Source organism: Solanum verrucosum, unplaced genomic scaffold, assembly GCF_900185275.1.
Source record: "Solanum verrucosum unplaced genomic scaffold, falcon-dt-bn FXZP01001223.1, whole genome shotgun sequence".
NCBI lineage: Eukaryota > Viridiplantae > Streptophyta > Magnoliopsida > Solanales > Solanaceae > Solanum > Solanum verrucosum.
Window position 1 is genome coordinate 4,388 of NW_026019565.1, and position 7,084 is coordinate 11,471.

The following is a 7,084-nucleotide window of genomic DNA, read 5'->3' on the forward strand; positions in this document are numbered from 1 at the left end:
GCCGTAGCCTACCTTTAGGCCGACCTCGTGTGCTCCAAATCACTTTGCCGGAGCTTTTCCTTCCCGAACGGACTTTGAATGTTGTCACACTATCAAATATAGGATCACAACGTTAGTATGACGTTTTCTGCTTTATCTTATTCTACTTTATATTTTCATATTTCTTTCATTTTTGTTGGGTTAGGCTGACTTGTCTTGGTGGGATTGGACAAGTGTCATCACGTCTGTTTTGGAGTCGTGACAATTTTATGATATATAAAACTAAAAATCAGATTTAATATAATGTGTAATTTTTTGGCGAATGAACCCCCTTCTATCACCTAGCCTGAATTGTTGATGGCTCGCTTGGTGGGACCGACTAACCCATTGAAGCTCCTTTCATAGTTGTTGTATTTGTGCACAAAGATTCAGAAATTCTAGTATGAATGGAAAAGCAATAAATGTTTAATGAGTCGCATTAGTTCACTCATACATGTATATATACCTACACAGAAAAGAATGATCCAAAGAAGTAATTACAAGAAACAAGAAGAAGCTAATATCCTATGATCCTATGTTTTTATGTAGAAGCATAAGCAACAATAGGGCTCCTAACTAGATGCACACCATCATCCCACACCAAAGAACCTGAAATCATAGAGTCATTTATCTGTGCCATTATCGACACCACGAACGATTGCTTCTGCCCTGTTGATCTGAATGTTATAAGGCTTGGTTCCACTCGAACGTTGAGTCCCTGAGGTGCTACAATAGTTGCTCTGTAAGTTGAAACTGGCGTACCAACGTTGGTGACCGTCCTATGAAACACTCGGGTGATCTTTGAGTTTTTTGAAGAAGAAATTGTGAAAGAAGGTAGTTTAGATCCCAAACAGTTGCATCAGTTTGAGAAGTACTACAAAAGTCTTATCCCCTGTAATAATCCGCAAATTCTTGGTACTGTATCCTTGGCCACACAAGAATTTCACGTAATCATTTTCTACCATGTCGTACACCAGACCGGGATGTGCAGCTTTTTATTGGATTTATTTGACCAGACCCGTATGCAAATTCTGCCTCACTGTTTGCACTGGAGCTCATAGGTGTGGCTGTATATAACAGAATTGTTAAATGGTGCGAAATATTTTGTAACTTGTCGATTTTTGAAAGAGTGTCGTATAATTGGAAGTGGAATATAAGAGTTTACCGGTAGTCATTAGAGCAGACTTGATGGCAGTGGGAGACATTGTTGGGTTGAATGATTTAACATAGAGGGCTGCTGCAGTAGCATGAGGACAAGCCATAGACGTCCCGGATATTATGTTAAATGGAACTACTCGTTTGTCTCCATGTATATTACCGGTTACAGTGGTACCTTCAGACCAAGCTGCTAGTATTCCACTCCAGGTGCACTCAAATCAGGCTACCAAATTAATGTTCGCGATTAATTAGTGATAAACATACAATATTACAATGTCTTAGGCAAGGATTAGTGTGATAATGAATTTTACCTTTAGAATATCGCTTGTAATTGCATTGGGTCCTCTTGATGAAAAGGAAACCACGAAAGGGGCAGATTCTGATCCCTTCTCACTACTTTTTAGAATTCTTCCTGTTGGTTTACTGAAGAAATTATTTAGAAAAGTATATATTTAGCCTTTGTTATTTGAATTAGAGTGTTGTTGTTTGCAGTAGAGGTATATATATATACCGTGTTTTATATAGGTAATTGTAAACTTCGGTACCATCGTTTGTGCTCAAGTATGTAGATGATATGGGGAAAGAAAACGCAGCATCATTGAAATCATCTTGCATTATAGCTCCAACAGCTCCAGCTATAATTGTTCCATTGTAAGTCCAATCGCAGAGGACAATTTGCCTCTAACCTTACTTTTGTCCAATGAATTTTCTTCACAGTACCTTTCATATGTATAATGTTTTTAGATATTATATACAATTATTCAAACTAGGTTCTACTTCAATTTAATACCTGGATTCAGATCCATTATACCCTGCCTCAGTATTCGGAACGTCTCCACCATAAACTAGTGGATACTGGTCCTCGAGGTCAAAAGTGTTGATGGATACCCCCTGCAACACAAGGCGTACATGTACAAATTGAGACGGAGGGAATATAAATATATTACCAATTATAGGTTGGTAGATGTAAGATTTCTCACCTCATATACTTCACCATTTCCTAATTGCACATCAGTGACAAATCTCCTATCGATGGTACTAGCAGCAACTGAGAGTGACCAAGGTGACAAATTGGTCACGGTTTGAGGATCAGGACCGGAATTGCCTGCAGAATTCGACGTGAGGATCCCATTCTTCATTGAATGGAAAGCTCCAATGGCTATTGAATCTTCAAAGTATTGATAAGGTGAAGACCCTCCTACTGAGAGTGAGATGATATCAACTCCATCAGCAATTGCATCATCGAATGCTGCTAGAATATCAGCATCGTAGCAACTATCAGACCAGCATATTTTGTACACAGCTATCTTGCAGAAGGTACCCCTCCTCGAGCTATTCCTGACCCAAGACCATACAAGCTTGCGTTGCTAACAGAGCGCCCTGCTGCTATGGATGCTGTATGTGATCCATGTCCTTCTGTGTCTCTTGGAGATTGAAAATCCCCCAGAGGAAATTCTCCATTAACTCGATAGTATTTTGCTCCGATGATTTTTCTGAAATTAATGTCCAGCATCAATGTCCTTACCTATGTTGTTGTAAAACACTAGTCTGTTTTTATTTGATAAGACATTTTCTTCTTTTAGTTTTGAAAAAATGACATGTTAGTACTTAGTACATACTTATTGCAAGTGAAGTTAAGTGAGGATTGACAAGTGCCTTTCCACTTAGTGGAGGAGCAGAAAAATGTTGATCATTGGAAACTTTGTGACTCTGGCCAAATTCCAGTGTCTAGCATTCCTATTATAAGGTCGCTCTCCACACTTGTTCTTCTTGTAACTTGTTGAGGTAAACCGACGAAATCCCATGACCTCGTTGTATGCAGCTCCTTTCTACCATTTGGGAACACTGATACAACTGCATCCATGTCTGAATTACAAAAATCCATTTAGACATTAGAATGAATCAAATGTAAATGTAGTTAATCTATGAAAGGGGCCAAATAATTCTATAAGAAAAAGCAATTCATTTCTATACAGTTCTCTATAATAAATTAAAGGTTCACTTATTCTATATATACGTATAACGTATTGACTTACTTGTGATTCTGTTCTTCTCTTCCTCGGTCAGTTTTGGCAACAAAAACCAGTGAAGCTTCTTTTATAGCTGTACATCAATGATTCTGAAGCTCGTCTATTGCTGCTGATTAATGTATGTAAAACCAAAGCTTGATCCAGTTGAATTCAGTTATCTACAAAACTATTTAGTGTATATAGAAAGAATTTGAGAAGATATATACCAAGGAATTAACCATGGGGCGCTTTTCTTTTTAATCAATTCTAAACGGAGTAACATTTCTATATGAGTAACTATTTAACTTTAAAATGTTCATTTTACCCTTAATAAGTTGAATTATAATCACATAAACATCTATGACCACAAATTTAATATATCTTTTAAACTTTGTGTTAAATCAAAATATGTCAGTTAATTAATTGAGACAAAGGAGTTCATATTCATAAAAAAATATTGGAACAGGTAGCAGCACTGACCTCCCAAGAGCCTCTTGCAGAATGCTAGTGTGCATAGAGGATATTGTAGAAAGATCACCCTTTGGACTGTCGCCCATGTACACAATGTACTCCTATACATTAAACATGAAACATAAACACAAATGCATGTAATTACAGTATAGTAATGTTGGAAACTTTCTTGTATCGTATTTGAGGATGAGCTTGTTGGGTATATGTAGTGTAAAAAAGCATTCACATCGCTTAAAAACTCATTTTACGTGTTCATTATGCAAAATTTACATTTTCGTTGTCACTTTTAGCATATCAAGAAAAAATAAGTTTTTTTCCCTCATGTTTTACCCTTAAAATTAATTACATATTTTTTAAATCACTCTTCAAAATCTAATAAGTATTAAACATCAATTAATATGGTATAGTGGTAAAATACTCCTGTCAATCATTATTTCTTAAAAGACGTGCAAAAATCAAATTACTGGACAAGTAAAAAGTAATGGAGGGAGTAACAAACATGTAAGCATCCATACAAAAATGGTACTTCTTCTGTCCCTAATTACTTGTCCACTTTTCTTTTTTTAGTTATTCCTAATTACTTGTCCATTTTGACAAATCAAGAAAGAACAATTTTTTTTTTATCTATTATACCCCTCAATTAATTATTTTTAAAAAGGTAGAACTTTTTGAAAAATCTTAAGTTTTTAATTCATCCACTTCATAATTAATAGGAGTAAAATGATGAACTCACTATGTCAATCATTATTTTCTTAATAAGTGTGTCAATTCAAAAGTAAACAAGTAATTAGGAACAGAGGGAGTACTCAACAAGCTAGAAAATTAAGAATGTTTGATGTTTAAAGTTGATAATGCAAAAGAGAAAAGACATGCCTTTAGGTCATTTTGATATGCAAAGCAAATGAGTAGAGAATATGATAGGACATATAGGATAACCCATGACAAAGAGGCCATTAAATTGAGGTATTTAATTAGTAGTAATATTTCATGCATAGTAAAAACAGTGAATGGATATTTATACTAGTCATCTTCCATTGGTTTCTCAAAGGTAATATAGTAATGTTCGTCCATAGACATGATGACACTAAAAGCCGGCTTCTACAATGTCACTTTGGCCTCTCCTAATAGAAAAGAAGGAATTAAGACAAATCCAGTTTAATTTGGTATTCTATCTAATCCACAGAAATTAAAGATTATTTTCCCTATTATCCTTTTAATTATCATTAAATAACGGGTAATTATGAAAAGAAAAAAAGTCTCTTAAACTTTGAATAATTCATTTATTTGAACTATGAAAAAAGGCTCACAAACAACATTGCTGAAACAAAATGAAGAATATTTAATTGCATATAATTGGATAATAATACTGAAGGGAAGTTTACACAAATTCATAATGTAAAAGTTAATTACATTATATTCCAACTTTTTTTTTCTAAATTACAAAAATTCCTTAAATTTGGTGAATCCGGATACATCCCAATACATCACGTCTCGATTTCGGATACATCTCTCAACATCCCAATGTAATTCAAATACATCACTCAACGTCCCAATTATTTCGGATACCATCACTTAGTGTCCCGATGCATCGCGTAAGAAAACCTTAAAGGTTGAATCTATAAAGATTAAATTTTCAAAAACCTAGTAAGAAGAATGGAGGCGTACATTAGTGTTAGCGTTTAGATTATAATGATTGACAATTTACTTTTGCAAGAAAATAAGAAACCCTCGCACGAAGATATCAGTTGACGAAATTAAAAGCCTTAAATCAAAGCTTTAAGGAAACAAGTTGACCAAGATTTAAGGAACAAGCATCAAGAATTTTGTAAAGACTCCTATAAGGAAAGCAAGTATGTTTACCAAGAATGACCCAAGTACCAAGATCTTCTATTGAAGGAAAAGGGATAAGGGCATAACTATCCCCAACACGACGACCAAAATTTCAGAGATACACTTTAACTAAATTAAGATCTATTATCTCCGAATCTATTTTTTTGTAATTTTGTACATCTTTTAACTTACGTGGCATCCAAACATATCCAGTGCCTCAACTACGTGGAGTCACAGAGTGTGCTAAGCCAAAAAGTGTATAAAAAAACAAAAAATAAAGTTAGGGTAATAGACCTTATTTAGTTAAGATATGTCTCTAGAATTTCGGTCATAGTCTAGGGCTACTTGTGTCTTATCCACAAAACAAATACCAAGAATAAAGGAGACAATATTCAAAGAAGGAAAATGCAGAATCAAGTACCAAGAATCTTGTTGCAAGGAAATTAAGTCATATGAATTAATGAGGCAAATATCACTCATTAATTTTGTTACAGTCCTAGAAGAAAAGAAGATATCGTGAAAAATAGACGACGCAACACTATCAAATGTGAAAGCAACGGCTACATTGAATGGGCTAAGCCCATCTTATTCTTGGAAATAACATCAATCTAGTCCGTGGTAAGGATCAATTCTCTTAAAGTCTGTTTGGCATTGATGTGAAAAATAGTTTATTTTTAAAAGCACTTTTTAAAATAGTTTGTTAGAAAAATGTTTTTGAAAAGAAGCAATTTGTGTTTGGATAATTTATGTGAAAAGTGTTTTTCATAAGCAAATTGTGTTAGATTAATTTTTTTTTTAAAAGAGCAACTTACAAAAATGACTATAATCTTAAGGTTATTAAAATTCAATAGCTATATATATACTAGTTTTTTGACATGTGTGTTGCACGTGATTACCAATTCAGATAATATATGTTATAGTAAATATTATTGCTTATTTAAGCGAAGATTTGAATAATAAGATTAGCACCAAATCATATTGCATATTCTTTTGTGAATGTTCAATGTGGATGGTCATATATATTTCTTATTCACGCAAACTTATGAAGATCGTCAATGAAAAATTTTATTAGTTAAATGCAATAATGTATATATTATTTCAGTTTGATGAAGTTCAATTATGTAATTAGTCATATCTCACTAATATTATCGTATAGACGATATTTGTTGTGTATTTTTTCTTATCATCTAACCAGATGTGTTTTGCACGTGTATTTCACATTAAACTTTTTAGTGAAGAGAACAACTACATTTTATCTTTAAGAACTATTTTTTGTTATTAATTTTTATTTATAAGTTATAACATAATAAATGACGTTCTTATTGTTGACTCTCATATTTGACTTCTCGATTGACTGTGTACATAAATCAAAGATAGTTATCTGATAGGCCATAATTAACTGAGAAGGTTTCCTTTTTACTTTTACCGAAAAAAAACTCAAAATTAAAATTAAAGAATATATTCTATCTGTGAAATCATCTATATAATCACATGTTCATCTTACACCTAACAAAGATATAATTCATATACTTGTAAATGATTTTCAATTTATTCAACCAAGTATGATTTATCAAAGAAAAAAATAACAACACTGTATT

General features: G+C 33.3%; 1 pseudogene; it reads right to left on the reverse strand.

Annotated features, from left to right (window-relative positions):
- Nucleotides 1-559: 559 nt before the first annotated feature.
- LOC125818426 (cucumisin-like) lies at nt 560-3,742 on the reverse strand (annotated as a pseudogene).
- Between the last annotated feature and the right edge of the window lie 3,342 nt (nt 3,743-7,084).